Below are 21,089 nucleotides of genomic sequence, written 5' to 3'. Positions count from 1 at the left end.
AGTGGATATAGACACTTAATATATTTGTTACATTTGGCTTGAAGGCCTTCAATGTGATTTTTAAAGTTAATTTTGATCTAGCAGAAGTCCTAAATATTTACCTTCGCTAGACCATTTAATTGGAATCCCATTCATAGTGACAATATGTCTGCTAGAAGGTTTCAAATAAGAAGCTCTCGGCTTATGTGGGAAAATTATAAGCTGAGTTTTGGAAGCATTCAGGAAATTTTCCATTTTGCAAGTAAGTGGAGAAAATATCCAAACTTTTTTGCAATCTACTACAAATGACACGAAGGCTTCGCCCTTTGGCTGAGAGACCTGTGTCATCTGCAAACAAAGATTTTTGACACCCTGGTGGTAAATCAGGTAAGTCAGAAGTAAAAATGTTATACAATATGGGCCCCAGTATGCTGCCTTGGGGAACACCAGCTCTAAAAGGTAATCTATCAGATTTAGAATTCTGATAGTTTACCTGCTGTGAGCGTTCTGATAAATAATTTTGGATCAGTTTAATAATGTACAGAGGAAAATTAAAATTCATCAATTTTACAATCAAACCTTCATGCCAAACACTGTCAAATGCTTTCTCTATATCAAGAAGAGCAACTCCAGTCGAATATCCTTCAGATTTGTTGAGCCGAATTAAGTTCGTAACTCTTAATAACTGATGAGTGGTTGAATGCCCATGGCGAAAACCAAATTGCTCATCAGCAAAATAGAATTGTCATTAATATGAACCATCATTCTATTTAAAATAATCTTTTCAAACAGTTTGCTTATTGAAGAAAGCAAACTGATTGGACGATAACTAGAAGCCTCAGCTGTCCGGCTTTAAAATTGGAACAACTTTGGCGTTTTTCCATTTATCTGGGAAGTATGCCAATTGAAAACATTTGTTAAATAAATTAACCAAAAAGGATAAAGAGCTCTCAGGAAGTTTTTTGATAAGTATGTAGAAAATACCATCATCACCGGGGGCTTTCATATTTTTAAATTTTCTAGTAATAGATCTCACTTCATCCAAATTAGTTTCCGACGAAGGGTCAAAACATTCTCTTGATTGAGAATGTCTTCGAAGCTCCGTGTAACCTGATCTTCAATTGGACTAGTGAGAACTAGACTAAAATTATGAACACTCTCGAACTGCTGAGCAATTTTTTAAGCCTTTTCGCCATTTGTTAATAAAATTTTATTTCCCCTTTTTATGCGCTGGAATTGATGAGTTTTTTTTAAAGAATTTTCGTTAATTTCCAAAAGGGTTTCGAACTGGGATCCAATTTCGAGACATTATTCTCAAAGTTGGTATTTCTCAGAATAGCGAAACGTTTTTTAATTTCATTTTGCAAATCTCGCCAAATAACTTTTAAAGCGGGATCGCGAGTTCTTTGGTATTGCCTTCGCCTCACATTTTTAAGACGGATCAGAAGCTGAAGATCGTCGTCAATAATAATGGAGTTGAATTTAATTTCACATTTAGGAATTGCAATGCCTCTGGCTTCGACAATTAAATTTGTCAAAGATACGAGCGCATTATCAATATCACTTTTGGTATCCAAAGGAATATTAACATCAAAATTCCTATCGATATATGTTTTATATAAATCCCAATCAGCTCTATGATAATTAAAAGTAGAACTGATTGGATTATAAATGGCTTCTTGTGAGATTTCAAATGTAGCAGGAAGGTGATCAGAGTCAAAGTCAGCATGAGTTACCAATTGGCCACACAGCTGACTTGAATCCGTTAAAACTAAATCAATTGTAGAAGGATTTCGACTGGAAGAAAAACAAGTAGGGCCATTGGGATATTGAATAGTATAATATCCCGCAGAACAATCTTCAAATAAATTTTGCCGTTGGAATTGCTTTGAGCATTATTCCATGAACGGTGTTTGGCATTGAAGTCACCAATTACGAAGAATTTTGATTTGTTTCGAGTCAGAATTTGAAGATCAGCTTTCAACAAATTCTTTTGCTGCCCATTGCATTGAAAAGGCAAGTAGGCTGCAATGAAGGAAAATTGTCCAACATTTGTTTCAACAGAAACTCCCAAGGTTTCAAAAACTTTGGTTTCGAATGAAGAAAATAATTTGTGTTTGATACGTCTATTAATGACGATGGCGACCCCACCACAGGCGCTGTCAAGACGATCATTTCTGTAGATAAAATAGTTTGGATCTCTTTTAATGGAGAGTCCTGGTTTTAAATACGTTTCAGTTATAATGGCAATATGCACATTATGAACTGAAAGGAAGTTGAATAATTCATCTTCCTTACCCTTTAGAGAGCGGGCATTCCAATTTAGAACTTTCACACAATTATTTGGATCCATTGAAACGGAGTCCGATAACAATTTTTTGTGTGTACTTTATACCAACCTGAACAGCTTCAGGAATGGTATTTGCTTTGAACATTACATCAATCATGTGATGCAATTGTTCAGTTAAAAAATCAAAATCGGAAGCAGTCATGCTACCTGAATCGGCAACATGACCGTTATTTTCCGTTGGGACATGGGTATAAACCTCATTTTGAGAAGAGACATTTTGTCTACCAGCAGCGATGTTTGCATACGTAGGTACATTGGAAAAATTGGAATTTACTGAAGTGCTTGCTACCCGTTGACGAGCGGCAAAATTTGTTTGTGAATTTTGGTGGGTATGAATTGCTCGACCGGTAACTGGTTTCGAAATTTGAGCGTTTGAAAAATTTCTACCCGTCGAATCTGGGATCCGATTGGAATTTCCCGTCATCAATTTTGCACGGGAATTCAAAACTTTTTTGCGTGAAGGGCATTCCCAGAAATTGGATTTATGATTGCCCCCACAATTTGCGCACTTAAATTTATTGGAATCTTCTCTCACAGGACATGCGTCCTTGGCGTGAGAGGTTCCACCACAAATCATGCATTTAGCATCCATGTGACAATGTTTGGTTCCGTGACCCCACTTTTGGCACTTACGGCACTGAGTGGGGTTTTGAATTTCCCCAGGCCTGCGGAAATGTTCCCATGTAACACGGACATGGGACATAACACAGGCCTTTTCCAAACTTTTCATATTATTTAGTTCACTTTTGTTAAAATGAACTAAATAAAATTCTTGAGAAATGCCCCTTTGGGAAGTACCAGAGTGGGATTTCGTTTTCATCTTAATTACTTGGACTGGCGCAAATCCAAGTAATTGAGAAATTTCAATTTTAATCTCATCCAGTGATTTATCATCACTGGGGAGACCTTTCAAGACGACTTTGAACAATCGCTCAGTTTTGTCGTCGTATGTGAAGAATTTATGGCGCTTCTCAGTTAAATACTGAAGAAGACGTTTGCGATCGTCAAAGGATCCCGGCAAAACGCGGCAGTCACCCTTCCTAGCAATCTGAAATGAAACCTTGATCCCCTGAAGGTTACTCAAGATTTCATTCCGAAAGCCAGAAAACTCGGCAACAGATACCACAATTGGCGGAATCCTTTGTTTCTTCGCATGAATCGAATCACCTGGGCTAAAGGTAGATTCGATTTGCTCAATTTCATCATTAATCAAATCGAACTGATTGCTCAGTTCGATAGGAGAAGAAACAATGTCAACATTAGATTTAGAAGGAATATCTGAAGTCTCCAGCTTCCTTCTATTTTTTCCGCGCTTGGGCAGGACGGTCTTGAAACCTTGTTTCTTTGAAGAAAGTGGAGAATTCAGAGACTCCCCCTTCCTCTTGTTTTTATTAATGCTCATTGCTGAGCGTGGAGACGTGACCTTCTAAGAGGTTTTTTCCCAGAACGGTGTCCCTGCAGGATTACCACCGCTTGCCGGAATTTTACTTCCGCAAACGGGTCCAACGTAAAACGAAGGCACGGGTCCTTGCAAAGATCGTAACGGGATCAGTGGGTACAAATAGCGCTAAGAAGCACCGTTGAAATTAAAATAGCTTCGGGTAGTATTAAAAACTTCCTTCCGCAAAGAGAGAAAGAACCGCACAGCACGAAAGCACGATGCGGTCTGGATCCAACGCACCATCTGTTTGTTGATTTCAAGGCGGCATACGACAGTATAGACCGCGTAGAGCTATGGAAAATTATGGACGAGAACAGCTTCCCTGGGAAGCTTACCAGACTGATCAAAGCAACGGTGGATGGTGTACAAAACTGTGTGAAGATTTCGGGCGAACACTCCAGTTCGTTCGAATCGCGCCGGGGACTAAGACATTGTCGGCCGAACATTTGCAAAGGTGTCAGAACTGTACACACGCCTGAAACGTGAAGCAACAAAAGTTGGAAAGTTGGTGATTGCGTCAAAGACAAAGTACATGCTTGTGGGCGGAACCGAGCGCGACAGGGCCCGCCTGGGAAGCAGTGTTACGATAGACGGGGATACCTTCGAGGTGGTCGAGGAATTCGTCTACCTCTGATCCTTGCTAACGGCTGATACAATGTTAGTCGTGAAATACGAGGCGTCAATTGTTGATTCAGTGTTATCTGTTTTGATGTAGACTAAATAAATGAATAAATAAATGAATTAAGTAATTGCATGGTAGGAAAAGAGAGGAAACGGAAAAGTTCTTGAAGCGAGAAGTTTGTAAGCATGTTCTAGAGAAAATACATTCATGGCATTAAGATTAAATATATAGAAAACCCCTATTTCAGTCCTTCCAGCTGCGTTCATGTTTCTCCAAAAAAACTATTTTTTTGTATGAATATAACAGAAAACATTCATTTGAATTCATGAATTTGATATACAAGCCAAACGCTTATTAATTATTATTTATCATGACGCTTATCAATTATCATCAATCACTTTACACATTTCATTGGTGAAGTTTTGAATCAACGGACCGAAAAAAATACAATGGTATTATGAATTCGGTTACAAACGAAGGCATCACTTACGATTATATGTATGCAATTCCTTTGGTAACCTTTGTCTCTTTCACCAGAGATTATTTTCCCAGAAAGCATCACTCCTCAAGAAATTATACCCCAGAATGCCACAATCATAAGAATGCCCTTATGCAGAGAAAGACATTTATCAGAATGTTCCAATCCCCATCAGCAGGCCATACCCTAGTAGCACGTATGTTTCACACAGGTCACTGCAACACATTTGTGACCAGATTTAGTCACAATTAAGTTGCTGCAACCATTTTTGTTTGACCTGTGCTGCTCGGGTAGCCCAGAATGCACCATTCCACAGATGATACTAAACTGCCTTTAAAAAGTAATCATATCCACTATTGCCTTAGTTGTGCCTGAATTGATACATTCATTAGACAAATTCATATATTATTTTGCTTTGAAGAACAAATTATATTTTTGTTTGTCATTTTGGAAAATGGGTCACTGTAGCAATAGAAATTCTGGGATATGAAATACAATTGTCATCTACACATTGTTGCATGCAAGCTTGTGCTTCAAAAGAAGGGGTCATGTACATATTCTATATTATGGGCAATCCTATACTTCTGAAAAAGGCATCCACTAATCTCCACTATCTTGGACAAAAACGTGCCTTCAAAGAAAAGTATTTTTTGTTTTGATTTGTATATACAGATGTAATGTATGGTTGATTATGACTATTTTTTCTGGGAAAAGCTACATTAGAGTAGATGTTCTTCGGATATTTGTAATATTCGGGTAAACGGTCTTTGGGAACTTGTCGTTGGGGTAGATTGTTTTCGGCCTTTTTCGGCCAAATAACCTGTTCTGTCAAATGATATTTTTGGACAAATGGCCCTTTCTGTCAAACAACTATTTCGGCGAGTTTGTACCTTCCCATTTAATTCCACCACTTGATTGTACCATGACAGATACGTATTTCGACCTCAACAGTAAGGTCGTCTCCAGTGTCTCGTACTTCACTCGACTAAGTCGAGTCTAAGTCGAATCAAGTACGAGACACTGAAGACGACCTTACTGTTGAGGTCGAAATACGTATCTGTCAAGGTACAATCAAGTGGTGGAATTAAATGGGAAGGTACAAACTCGTCTTATGACAAGTGAAGACATTCCACTAAAACGCTCAAAATAATTTTCTAAACTATTTCGGCCTAATGACATTTTCAACCAAATGACCAGTTTAACTAACGGCCTAACGACATTCTCGGCCGTATGTCAATTTCGAGCAAATAACATTTTCTGGCAAATGAATGTCAGTCAGATGAGTTTCAGCTTAAGGGTTTATTCGGAAAAATTGCAATTTCAACCGAACAATTTTCGGCCGAATGATTTCGTTTCCCCCTCTGATCACTCTATTATTTGTAGATGAGAGAGGTATCATCTGCGAACAAAGCTTGCTCGTCTTGTTGCATGACTGACCTGGAGAGAAGCCGAGGTAGCGGCTTTGCTACTATGTATAAACCAAGGATGTTAACGTTCATTCAGTAATTTGCTTTCTATCATTTAGTAGTTTGTCAATAACTCATTCCAGAAGCTGAATTTCAAAATGTGTTGTATGGTGCACTTCTAGTGCGAAGGTTTTTCTACAACTCTGCCTAATGATTCGTTGTTTGAATTCCACTAGTAACGGAGTTATAGTTATAGTTTCAGTAACTTAGACTAAATGATAACAAAATTCCAATCATTTAGTTTAAGTTACTGCTACTAGCGCTCTAACTCCGTTATTAGTTGAATTCTAATAACGAACCATTAGGCAAAGTTGTAGAAAAACCTTCGCACTAGAAGTCCACCATACAGCATATTTTGAAATTAAGCTTCTGGAATGTGTTATTGACAAACTACTAAATGATCGAACGCAAATTACTGAATGATCGTTAACATCCTTGGTATAAACAAACCTTTTCTGTGGTATCAGTTGGTGAAACGCTGGAATCACGGACGCGGATCTTGGTGGAAGCTTTCGTACGGATTTCCAGGAACTCTGCTCGTTTCTATCACACAGGCCAGTATGGGAGGGTATTAGCTAGCGATGGTCAAGTCGAAATGAGAGTTCACTTCGGTCTTAGCATTGTTAGGTTAAATGAAGAACCAAGCAAACGTCTGATGAAAAACGCCACAAATGTGGTATTTTCATTGGGGATGTTTAAGAAAATTTAGGAAATTTTCAAATAGATGGGATTTTTTCCTCTGACTGTAGTGTGAACAGAAGCCGATGAATCGATTCCCTTTCAACGAAACATTTCACTTTTCCTCGAAAGGTGTCAATGAATTCCATCTTAGCTACTGCCGTACGGCTGCGGGTGCAATTCCTTAGCGTTTATTGTTTTAACCCCTTGTCTGACACTTTCCATTCGGCCCCGTTCCGAGTCATATAACACGTGCCCACGCCATACACATCAGCCAGTAGGGGTGTACCCGAACACACCTATCCATCCATCCATCATCAAGTGGAAATGAAAGAAATAGATTGCGAATTTTTTATCACACCATGCGCGCGCATGCACGCGTCCGTCGGTTATCCAAACTTCCACTTGCGAAGCACCCGAAACCGCTTCAACCGCAAGGGGCTCCCGCGTCACACACTGAGCAATCCAACGCTGGCTGGTAGCCTCGGAATGCTATTGCAGTCCAATCCGTGTGCTGCACAATATTGGCATTGGGAGGAACTGGTGACCGGTTCGAGTGCATATGGTATGGCATTTTGACCACATCTTCAGTATCCGACGTTGCGATCATCATGGGGTTCACAGTGGCCGGATGATGAACAAAATCTGTATTTTCAGTCGGATTTTCCTAATGATAACTTATCTGACGATTACCGTACTTTACCTGATAAACCCACGCCTTCCCTTCTAGAAGAACCTTGAAACTTGGGTAAAAATTTAAAATTTGGATAACAAAAAAATAATTGAGAAAATTTATTATAAAAATGATTAGAAAATGAGCAGCAAAAACTGCTGAAAACGTCAGTTCTCCACAAATGCATCGAAACTAGAACTAAATTCCTAAAGGTTTGAGCACTACCGGTCTAACTAATTAGTCGATGACCACTGATCGACGAATCTCAGCTCGCCCAAAACTTTGCAACAACGCGACGATGTATGCGTTAGTCGGTTGCCGTGTGTGTGGAGAAAGTTTTCTCCATTTATCACACACAAAAAGCCGCGCGGCATTCTCCGTTGCTGTTGTTTCGGCTTCATTGCGGTTCGTTTTGTTTCCTTTGGCAAATCTCGTTATCGCACATCCACGTCACAAGAAGCGGAGAAGCACACACGCCGCTGCGCTGGAATCTGCGCGCGGTGGCTACACGTGAATGGGCAGCTGAAGTGCCTGCTTACTGGAGCCCCTCGAGGAATGCCATGGCAGAGTGCCGGAATGTGCTGGTGGCTTGTGGACAAGCACATTTAATGATGATGCTCGTGGGCCACAGCCGGTGAAAAAAAGGTTTTTTTGTTCAGGTAGTGAATGTTTAGATACGAACGTTCAAGTGAGAGCTTTTTATGCAGATTCCATAGAAATTGTCTTCAAGTGTAAATAACAGAAGATCTCATGTTTGGGTCATGTATTATTTGAAAAAAGATCTAGCAAAATTTTAAAAATCATAGAAACAATCAATTCAAACAAGCGATCAATATAAAACAGGATAGAGCACTAGTCGTTTATAACTTCAAGGAGCATAGTTAGAGTTAACAATTTAAAATAGGTACTACTGTGAGCCTTCGCCTCACGGTAGAGAATAGGAAGTCTATGTTTATGATTTTCTTCAATTGATTAATTGGTAAACTAGACCACTCAATAGAAGTAGCGAGAAACAAAAGCCGGAAAAGTGAACAAAAGCGAACAAAAGTAGAACAAACATATTGAATGTGAGTAATTATGTCTCGTCTTTTAGGCTTTGATCAAGCTTCTTCTGTTCATGTAGAAGCAATCAGGTTTGATTGTTTGTTTGTGGGAAAAATATGGGTTATTATCCGATAAAATAGATCCGCCTGTTTTCGTTACTCAATGCAATTCACCTAATTTGATGCTGCGCTACAGCGGAAGACGATACTAATTTCAAGCTGATTTTTTTTTGTAATCGCCTTTTAATTTGGAAATACGAGGACACAAAGCATTAAAATACAATCCAAATCCTATTGGTTCTAAAGCATTTCATTTTTTTTTTCTTGAGTAGTGACAATCTCTAATTGCGCATAGACAAGTATGTGATACCAATAACAACCATCTGATTCTATTTTGCTTTGTGATTAATCAAACATGAATTCAGAAAATTTCATTCTACATATTTTAGCACGACATGATTTTAAATATTTTTCCACCGAACTCTTTATTCAACCACAAAATCAAAAGAGGCCGTTCAGGAACATATAGTATATCAACTTATGAAAAAAAGCAATACCACGTTGAGTTGATGCGGTATACTTCGTAGAATCTGTGTAGTTTCACTTATAACGGAAATTTAGTAAAGTTTCTTTGTAAATAAAGGCAATACAATTTTATTTAGTTGCTGAGTAGATGAGTAGTAGTGATACTTATGTTTCCGTCGTATAGCAGAAAATACCGTTTTACAGAACCGGTGCCGAAAGAGTTGTTTGGCCGCACAGGACATTAGGCTGAAAATGCCATTTGACCAAAAATGTTTGAGATAAATTAAAATGCCATTTGGCAAAAGAAGTGTGAAATGTGTAAGCAGTGACATTTCTCATTTCCCACTTCTCATTTTTTGCATAGCCAAATTACAACATACATGTTTTCTATTTGTCTGTTAAAGAGTTTGATGAGTAGGTACTACTCGGTACTATTTTTGGAAAAAAGCGTATACGTCACTTTTTCAGATTACCACAGAATGGTATTTCTGCCATATTACCATTTCGAACAAACAGCATTTTCGGCCAAATGACATATTCGGCTAAAACGACTTTTACGGTCAAACGACATTTTTGGCCATATGTTTGTCCAAACGACAATTTCGGCCAAAAGCCCTGTTCGGATAACAAACATTTTCGGTTTCTAACAAATGGCATTTCCGGCCAAAAGACCTATTTGACCAAAAGACTTTTTTTTGGCCAAATGGCCTGTTCGACCAAACGAAGACGAACTCGGTGATAAAGTGTCTACCGCTTCTGCCTTAAAAGCAGGAGGTCGTGGGTACAATCCCGATTCAAACAAATGCGGCATAGATTACATAACTTGGCAAGATGTTTCCTTGTTTTATGCTTCTTTTTGCGTACCTCACCCATAGGTGGTTAATCCCAACTTCTATTCACTTGAATCGTTCTGACATTTAAACGAGTTCTGATCAATCACAGAGTAGCAATCATTGACATTTTCAGTAAGTCTAAGCTAACTTTAGCTGAGCAAAAGGCCTGTTCGATCAAATGTCAAACTAGTTATAAACTAACTTGAAACCTTGGAGTCTGAAAACGTACCCCTTACCTCCATCAACCCTGAAACTCGAGGACTAAAAGAGGCCTTGCATGCCTACCCCTTGGCTACCATTTGGCCATAGACCAATAGTCTAGGGTTTAGAACGGTTTTTCTGGGGCCGGTTTTTCAGAGGCCGTACCAGAAAAACAGTTCACTGAAACATCAGTCGCTTACAATCATAGCAAGTAGGTATGATGTACAAAAAGTCACAAATTTTTCAAGCATTTACTATCTACATTTACTGGCAACATGTTGCATTAGACTATGATTATTTCCCATATTTCCTATCAAAAATGAGCTTACCTTTGACCAATTTACCTTACCGACTTCATAAGCTAGCAGTACTTTTACCATTCGTATATGCTTTTATAATCTGCTAACCTAATGAACCAGGAACATAAACACCACTTGCTAGTCGGGGGTTTGGGAAGGAATATGCTTTCCAAGGTTTGTTTACAAAATAATGTGCGCTAAAATCACAAAGTCGTGCTGGAATAGTTTTTTTTTTCAGCCAAACTAAAATTCGAACTTGCTTTTGAAGAATTTCAAACTCAAAGCCCTAAAAGTGTTCTGTGACCTAGGCCCTCACAAAGCTGTAAGTATGTACCAAAACCAATCTTTTCTGCTCGTTGCTTACATGTTCGAATACATTCAGGTCTATTCCACAAATTGTTGGGCCGGGACAGGGGGTAGGGGACCCAGCTAAGTCGAAACCAATTTTCATATTTTATTAACCAAAAATTATATCTTGAACAAATCTTTACCAATCTATTCAAAAGCTTACCAGTACATTTGAAATTTTTTTTGGGTAACTTTTTAAACTTTTTCTTCTTCTCTTAACTACCAATAAAAAAATAATCAGAAAATCCCTACGTACGTCTTCTACTACCGTCAAATGGGATTACTTTCATTGCTTTGACTTTATCCCATTCAGATGCATTTTTCAAGCTTGACCGTTATTTTTTCAAACTAGACATCAAAGCTATTAAACTTCAGTATGTGATAGCAAGTTATGGCATTCAAAGAGAATATAATTGTTTATCGGCGTCCAAAGCCTGTTTTCTTCGGAGAAGGTAAACAAGTCGTTTGGCTACGACAATGGCGCAGTCGGTAGGATTCGAACCTATGCTCGCAAAGGGAATCTGATTGAATTTCATTTGAAAATATTTTAGTTTATTTTTTTTTTTATTATGAAATAAGACATACATTCTTATCGAATGCTTTATTTAGGCTCGCTTTATTCCCCACACTGCGTATTTAAAATTGTATGAATCGAACAACAAAACTTAAAGAAAAATGTTCTCCTGACTACCCGTATGGGGTACTTCTGCTTCTTCTTCTTATTCATTGGCATTACATCCACCACTGGGACATTGCCGCCTCGCAGCTTAGTGTTCATTAAGCACTTCCACAGTTATTAACTGCGAGGTTTCTAAGCCTAGCTACCATTTCTGCATCAGTAAATCACGAGGCTAACACGATGATACTTGTATGCCCAGGGAAGTCGAGACAGTTTCAAATTCGAAAATGATCTAGACCGACAACGGGAATCGAATCAGCCACCCTCAGCATGGTCTTGCTTTGTAGCCGCGTATTTTACCGCACGGCCAAGGAGGGCCCCAGGGGTTACTTGAAACAGTGAAAATGCTTACTTCTACACTGAGATGAGATAAGACATCTCACTGTCCCTTTTAGAAACCATTTGCCTGTCAGAAAAGGCCAGTTTTGATTGGGAGATTTGACAGACGCCGGCAAGCGCAGCGCTGCTTTATTTAGCTAGTGGTTGCTTTGTTATTACTTTCGCGGTGTTCCTAGTAGTCGGAGACAGTGTTGGGAAATGTACAGTAAAACACTGTGATTATGCGAATGTTTACATTTTATCCGGTCAAATTTCACGCAACGCACAAACCAAAATATTTTTTAAAAAAATGTACGCCTCATTGTGACATTTTTTTTTGCTGATGAGGCAAACTGCTTATTTGCTGCTGCGTGAGAGTCGAGCCGTCGGTGCGGTCAGCATTTGCATGAGATTTCTTGTTTCGGTTCGTGCGCAGCGCAAACAGAACAGAATCGAGTCAAATTGCCTGTGGCGCAATACCTAGAAAGAATGCTAGCCGTTGGTACTAATTCATCAGTTCTAGCCTCTAAAATGAGCAAGGAGTAATAAAATAATCATTTACCACGATAATTTACTAAAATAATCATTTACCGGTCATACGTCGTGAAATGAGCGTACAGAACAATTAATTGTGGGGAGTGAAAATGATAAAATCATGTTCTGACTGTCGTCTGCTTGGTCGTGGCTGCTGCTGCGGCTGAAGTCGTTTTGTTTTTCTTTGACTGCGTGGCAGAACGAATGATAAAAAGAAATGTCAACCGTTCCCGTCCCTGGTCGCAGATTGTCCAACTTCAGTTCGTAAAGGAACAAGTAAACACGAATAAACGTTTCTTTCATTGATTTAAACGTGAAATAGAATAAATAATAAAATAATCATGACGTTCAAATTAACAGCTCAGCATTTATTATTGCTTGAAGTTTATTCGTCTGGTAAATTTTCGGTTAGTTAAAAACAGTTGGTCACACTGGAGCTGCCCGTTGCATGGATTGTGGATAATTTGTGTGAGGGCATTCAGCTCCGAGATGTCTTATTTATCTCATCTCAGCTTCTACATAAGAAAAGCCTAATTTCCGGCGATTGCTCAAATGGAATATGAATTATTTGAAAATTCGTTTTAGGGGTCGTACACTAATTACGTAAGCATTTTTTTCTGGGTTTTCAAACCCCCTACCTCCCATGTAAGACTTTTCCCACACAAATTATTTTTTGTTTATTTGGAGCGTAAGAAAATTACAGACCCCCCTTCCCCCTTAAGTGCTTACGCAAAGTGTACGGCCCCGCAAACATATTTTTGCTGTTCTGTTAGGGTGTCCCAAAAAACATTATGTTCGAAAAGTCATGGTGCTCAAGCTTTATATGAAAAATAATAGCATTTATTTTATTTTGGATCAGGGAAAAGCCCGCTTGAGTAGAGCATATCCCTTCCTCAAGCGGGCGCAAAACCTTCTCTTCTTTTCATATCCACAGAAATTACAGTAAGTTTACTGTATAGGTAAATAAAGTAGGCAAATAAGATTAGATTAGGTACCTAGCGTAGTATAAATAGTGTAAGTTGCGATTGTTTTTTTCTTCAAGTCGAGTCAAGAACGAGACACTGAAGAAGACGACACAGTTGTGGTCGAAATACGTATCTGGAAAGATAACGAAAATTAACTGGTGGAATTAAATGGACAGTACTTAATTCGTCTTTTTTCCGAAGGTTGGAGCGAGAGATATGAAAATCAAATTGAGTTGCACAACGATTAAAAATGCGGCACATACTAGTGAATGGTTCATTATGCCCATAATTTGTGCGTGCACCCTGGAGGATCAAAAATGATTTGAGTCGAAGCTGACGTTAGGGAACATTTAGATTAATCAGGGAGAGCAAATGTGGGCAATCAATTCTGGATTGTAGAAGGTCCGCAACAAATAGAGCCCTGGATACGTCACGACAGTCACTTAACAATTCTAAACCAATAAACTTGCAGCGGTCGGTGTAACTGGGTAGGTTATTTGGATCGTTCCAGGGGAGATGCCTTAGGGCGAAACGAACAAAATTGCGTTGAATTGCCTCGATACGCAAGACACTGTTTTTATAAAACGGTGCCCAAACGACTGAAGAGAATTCTACAATCGCCCTTACTAAAGGACAATACAGGGCTTTCAGACATGGATATTCCTAAAATCTTTTGATAAACGGAAAATGAAACCAAGCATCTTAGAAGCTTTGGAGGATACGAAAGCGACATGATCGATGAAAGATAGTTTTGAATCAAATAGTACACCTAGATCCTTAACGACACATTCTTTTTTAAGATTTGCTGTCCCTATCTTGTAACAGTAGTCGATAGAAGAGCGCTTGCGTGAAAATTAAATCACTGTGCATTTATCAGCATTGAGAACCATACGATTTGTTTCACACCAGTCGATGAACACATTGAGCTGAGTTTGTAAGAAATAAGCATCCTGAACATCATTAACAATCCAGTAAAGTTTAAAATCGTCGGCAAAGGAAAGCTTCTGAGAATCAATTAGTCGATTAACATCGTTGAAGTAAACAAGGAATATGACCGGTCCTAAATGACTTCCTTGTGGTACACCTGAAGTAACAGAGAAGTACGATGAGGTGCAATCGCCAATCTTAATAGCCATTTCACGACCGCTTAGATAGGATTTAAGCCAACAAAGTAAAGATCCTGAGAAACCGAGACGTTCAAACTTTGCGATAGTAATATCATAGTTGATTTTGTCGAAAGCTGCCGAGAAATCAGTGTAAATTGAATCAACTTGTTGTCTTTTCTGTAGAGCTTGTGAGATGAACGATGCATAGACGATAAGGTTGGTATTTGTTGAGCGCTTCGGCATGAATCCATGTTGATGTTCCGAGATGAAATCGCGACAGTCATGGAATATAAAGTTATAAACTACTTAACTTTGAAAAAGCACACAATGCGTCTGGAGCATTTCTGTAGATCAACCCAAAATTCTAAAAAATAGTTTAGAGGTTCCAACAGAGCGATTTTTGAAAAATAACCCAGATGAATCCACCAAGCATTGATGATGCCTTTCTCGTGCATTATAAAATATATTGAAAGAATCACATTAGAAAGGTCAAAAAAGCTCTTTAGGAGAATAGATTACATGTTTTCGATCATTTTGCATTGGTTAAAATGTATCGCCACCATTTTCGGAAAAAAAATTATTTTGCTTTTGAATTTTTTTCCAAGTGAGGACCCTTGGGAAAAAACAATGATTTTTTCAATAATTCCAAAATGCAAAGTCCAATCGAGCCAATTTTCAATAGCAAACAATGGGACCGCATTCCCCGTCGAATGCAACTTGTTGCGAGTAAATCGGATAATGCTAAGTTCCAAAAAGTGTGTCTACAAAATTTGTACACATACACACACACATACATACATACACATATACAGACATCACCTCAGTTCGTCGAGCTGAGTTGATCACTATATAACACTATGGGTCTCCGGGCCTTCTATCAAAAGTTCTTTTTTGAAGCAATCATATAGCCTTTCGGTACAACTTTGTTGTACGAGAAAGGCAAAAAGCAGCATTTTTTTGCACTTATTGTCATATATTGGCTTTACTCGCCAAACTCAAATCACTTTATCGATTATTATTCTGTGGACCATAATAAGCATTCTACATGGTAATGCGGTTAGTATTTTGCAATTAAAGCCTGTCCACGTTAAATTTCGGACACTGAGACAATGTCCAATTGATTTGTAGCTCTATTTTATCACTTTGGACAAGACTGAAAACAAGCTTAAAAGGTTTGAGCTAGACAATAATTGATCATTAAGATAATTAATAAAATTCAATTTAACAACAATTTAATCAGATTTGCCAAACAAAACAAAACCGATCTGATTACCATCGCAGATATCAATTATATAACTATTCATTAGGTACTATCCAGCAAAAATATGAATTGAAGAAAAAACCGTTTATTTCATTTACAGATTCTCATTTCCCTGTTTAGGGCAATGGTGGATGGGATTCCTTCTTTAAAATAAGGCGTTTGTCCGGATTAAGGCAATGGTGGATGTAATACCTTTTTTTTAAGTAGGCGTTTGCCCAGATTGTGGTTTGGAAAATCACAAAGCGCGTCTGGAAGACCGCTGAAAAACGGATTGTGATTTGGAAAATCACAAAGCGCGCACGAAAGACCGCTGAAAAACGGATTGTGATTTGGAAAATCACAAAGCGTGTCTGGAAGACCGCTCGAAAATGTTTGGAAAATCACAAAGCGCGTCTGGAAGACCGCTGAAAAACGGATTGTGATTTGGAATCAATCACAAAGCGCACCGGGAAGACCGCTGAAAAACGGATTATGCTTTGGAAAATCACAAAGCGTGTCTGGAAGACCGCTCGAAAACGTTTGGAAAATCACAAAGCGCGTCTGGAAGACTGCTGAAAAACGGATTGTGATTTGGAATCAATCACAAAGCGCACCGGGAAGACCGCTGAAAAACGGATTATGCTTTGGAAAATCACAAAGCGCGCCTGGAAGACCACTGGAAAACGGATTGTGGTTTGGAAAATTATAAAGTGCGTCTGGAAGACCCTTGAAAAACGGATTGTGATTTGGAAAATCACAAAGCGCACCGGGAAGACCGCTGAAAAACGGATTGTGATTTGGAATCAATCGCAAAGCGCGCCTGGAAGACCGCTAGAAAACGGATTGTGGTTTGGAAAATCACAAAGCGCACCAGGAAGACCGCTGAAAAACGGATTGTAGTTTGGAAAATCACAAAGCGCACCAGGAAGACCGCTGAAAAACGGATTGTGCTTTGGAAAATCACAAAGCGCACCTAGAAGACCGCTGGAAAACGGATTGTGTTTGGAAAATCACAAAGCGCGCACCGTTGAAAAACGGATTGTGCTTTGGAAAATCATAAAGCGCGCTTGGAAGACCGCTGAAAAACGGATTGTGACTTGGAAAATCACAAAGCATGTTTGGAAAACCGGTGGAAAACGGATTGTGGTTTGGAAAATCACAAAGCGCGCCGGGAAGACCGCTGAAAAACGGATTGTGGTTTGGAAAATCACAAAGCGCGCCGGGAAGACCGCTGAAAAACGGATTGTGGTTTGGAAAATCACAAAGCGCGCACCGCTGAAAAACGGATTGTGGTTTGGAAAATCATAAAGCGCGCTTGGAAGACCGCTGGAAAATTGGTTGTGGTATGGAAAATCACAAAGCGCGTCTAGAAGACTTATTGGAAAATGGTTTGTGGTTTGGAAAATCACAAGACACATTTGGAAGACCGCTGAAAATTCACAAGACGCGTCTGGGAGAATGCCGAAAATAGGGTTACTGATTAAGAAAATTCCAAAATGAGTTCTGATTTTGGTTAAAATAAATTTAGTTTGATATTTATACACTTAGCGGTTTTAGTGTACTTAAGACTGCCAGTTAAGTTAGTTCTAACGAAATCTATATGAGATCAATATCATAATACTAGGTACTAAACAATTAAACGATACAATCGATTGACCTCCATATCGTACTTGTAACGGAACTTGTAACAGAAACATTTGTTCTCAACCATTCGAATGACCATAGTTCATGAAATTTAACATAAAGATTATGTTCTTGGACAATGCCATTATAAACCTTTTGAAAACTACAAAGTTTAATTGAAGTTATGCGTAAGACAAGTCTATGACCAATACATCCGTCTTTATGACAGTTTATAAAATTGGTTTTATTGAAGTCCTCAGGATAATCATTAGACCACTTGATTCGATACTGTATTTTATTCATGTCGTTGGACGTAATCAAATTCAATATCGATCAATAATTTTGACAGTTTCTCCATGGGAAAACTGTCATAACATTCGCAAACGCATCCATTGTGTGGGGTTCTTTACTACATAAAAAGTTGGCTAATGTTTTTCTTATCATTTGTACACACATGAACACGGATAGAAATACAGTTGTTTAGTTCGTCGAGTTGAGTCGATTGATATATAACCGCATGTAGAGATGTGCGCCGGTTCTATATTCGTCGGCGGCGGCGTTTGTCAGAATTTTGTTCGGCGGCGGCGTGAATCGGCGTGGCGATGTTTTAATTACGTTTCGTAATTTTATTGCATTTCTTCGGAATGCTTTTAAGATTTTTATTTTCAAAGGAAGAATCTTTTGAATTTCGCATAAATAATTCATTGAACTTCTCCGTAAAATTCAATAAGTTTTTCCTTAATCTGGAAATTATTTTCGAATTTTCCACGGGAGCTACTTCGACGTTTCGAGAAATCTTTGGAATTTCCAAGAGAAGCTCTTTAGAATATTCCTAAATAAAATTGTTTGAAATTTCAACATAAAATTCGTCGAAATTTACACGAAAAACTTCAGAATTGCCACGAGAAATTGTTGAAAATTTTAGGAAATTCCATTGGCCAAAAGCGACATACGACTGAATTGGTAATTTGACCGAAAAAGTCGTTTGTTCTAACAGGTCGTTTGGCCGAAATGATCGTTTGACCGAAAAGGTCATCACCCCGAAAATGTCGTTTGGTCAAAATGGTCGTTTGACAGAATGGACTATTTGGCCGAGAATATCGTTTGGGCCAACAGGTCATACTGCCAAATGTCAATAACTGAACGGGTAATTTAGTTAAAAATATATATCCGTTTGGCCTAATGACCGAAATTTCGTAACCTCTCTACACTGACAAAAGTCCAATCATATCCATTATGTGTGGCACACATAAATTTTGACTATAGCATTTCCCAGATAATGGCTATGTGGATTCGCATAGCATATATGTGGAAACAGACATAACCGTTATTAACTAATAACCTTTATGTGGATTCTCCTATAGCTGGTGGTTATTAACGCACACATAAAATTTATTTGTAAATTTCTTTAGATTTTTACCAATAAAAATGTGTGTATTTTTATTAGTGTACTTTTTAAACGAATTGAAGCAAACTGTTATCAGGTCGAAAATGGTTTGACCGAAAGCGACATACATCTGAAAAACGCAAATTAATCCACCTAGCGTTGGTGGTGCCTTTCTCGCATTTAGTTGAGAGTGTCTTATATGGGGTTTATATGTACTATTTTCTTCATAACTTTGAAACTCAATGACCGATCGTTATAAAACTGAATAGTGATCATGATCGATCAACAAGGCTTTGTCCCCTGTCGAATGAAATTTGTTGCGAGACAATCGGTTGAGGATTACTATACGAAAAGTTGTCTAATGTTTTTATAGCTTTTGTGCACACACATACACACATACATACACACGGACAGACAGACATGGGCTGGCAAAAAATCATTTAACCGAATAGATCATTTGACCGAAAATGCCGTTTGATTGGAATGGTCATTGGTCATTTGTCCCGGAAAAGTCCTTTCTGCAAATCTATCCTTTCGTCCAAACGGCATTTTCTGTCAAATGACCTATTCAGCTAAACGCCATTTTGGCAAAATGATAAATTCAGCCGTTCAACACTTTTCAAAAAAGGTTGCAGAAAGGACATTTTTGGCCCAAATGGCTCTTTCTGCCAAATGACAACCCAGACGACCCCACATCGCATAAAAATGCACGTTTAAAATAAATGTTCCTGCACAGTAGGCTATTTTACGAGTTTATTCCAGTTTCATTTGTTGACATCGCATATTCCAGCAAACAAACTCAAATGAAATCGGATTATCTGTCAAGCAGAGCTAGTTATCACAAACTATATCGCAATGTATAACAAACAAACTCGCTTAAAAATCGTGGCCTTACCGTGCACCGTCGGATAAGAAATATACATATATCGCCTCAACTTTTGTACGAAAAAAGCATTCTTGCGACTGGTTTATGATAAAATTTGTGTACTTAGGCATCGCATAACAGAAAAACAATTCTGGGAATTCTTACCGAAAGACGTTTTTGGTCTGATGATCTATTCGGTTAAATGACTTTTTCAGCCGAACGGCATTTTTAGCCACATGACCTGTTAGGGCAAACAACTTTTTACAAGTCCGGCCAAATGTTCCTTTTCGCTGTACGTCGATTTCGGTCAATCCAGTATTAACCTGATAACAGTTTCCGTTAAACTTTCAGTTTTGCTAAATGGTACTTAGCTGGATGTCTTTTGGTCTTAAGCCCAGTATCGACTTAAAAGTAAAGAGGCTACGGAATTTTGTTCCATTGACAAAAAGGCCATTGGATAAACGAGCGGTTATTTTTGACAATATTACCCGTTCAGTCAAATGGCCCATTCTGTCAAAAACCCGTTTCGGCTAAACGGAATTTTCGGGCAACGATCGTTTCGGCCAGACGACCTGTTAGGGTAAACGGCTTTTTGGCCAAATTACCAGTTCACCGCCCAAGATTTTCTTATCGAAAATAGAAAGAATCCAAAAAATCCTTTAAAATTCCAAGCATTTTATCCGCTGTCTTGAAGTTGACTAGGCCAAACTAGCCGTCTAGTGATGAACTTATCCCTGAAAAAAAATCACTCTAATAAAGGATAAAAAACTAGCTGTTTTAAACAATCTAGATTGAGGAAGTCAACGTTAAAGCATCCCTTTCACCAGTTACAATTTTCTATGTAAATTTCAAAGAATGCTCAACAGAAACTCAATAGGAACTTTCTGTGGATAATCTGAATATTTTTCTGTCGAAATTGGGAACAGCTTCCCGTGAAAACTCTGAACAACTTTCCTTGGTAAATGCAAGGAGCTCCTCTTGGTAATTCCAAAGAGATCTCGAAAATTGTGATTCATGTGTAAAATCCGAAAATAATTTCCAAATAAATATTCTGAAAAAACTTGAAGAATTTTCTGGGGAAGTTCATACAATGTTTGAGGTGAAAAAAAAATCTCCCGGTTATGTCTTGAAAATATTCAGAATGACCAATTCAGCCCAACCAAACTTTCGACTGAATTCCATTCCGGTTAAATGGTCCTTTCGACCAAACCACTATTTCGGCCAAAGGGCATATTCGGCTATTAAGCTTTTCGACGTTTTTTTTTCAGTCAAAGGAACTGTTCGACCAAATAACCTTATGCTAGATACCTTAGCAAAGCCTGAAAACATAATGAGAGCATACAAAACATATTTTGATTTTGACATCAAAATGATTTATAATTTGTTTTCAAATATGAACCATCATGATTGAATACATATGTTTATCTCATTTTGCT

General features: G+C 38.4%; 1 protein-coding gene across 4 annotated transcripts in view; it reads right to left on the bottom strand.

The window, feature by feature from the left end:
- LOC134222430 (putative leucine-rich repeat-containing protein DDB_G0290503) overlaps positions 1-21,089 on the bottom strand; it is a 635,851-nt gene that overhangs the window by 369,884 nt on the left and 244,878 nt on the right. The window lies entirely within an intron of this gene.

This window comes from Armigeres subalbatus, chromosome 3 (assembly GCF_024139115.2).
Source record: "Armigeres subalbatus isolate Guangzhou_Male chromosome 3, GZ_Asu_2, whole genome shotgun sequence".
Taxonomy (NCBI): Eukaryota; Metazoa; Arthropoda; class Insecta; order Diptera; family Culicidae; genus Armigeres; species Armigeres subalbatus.
This window is presented reverse-complemented; position numbering and strand designations above follow the sequence as displayed.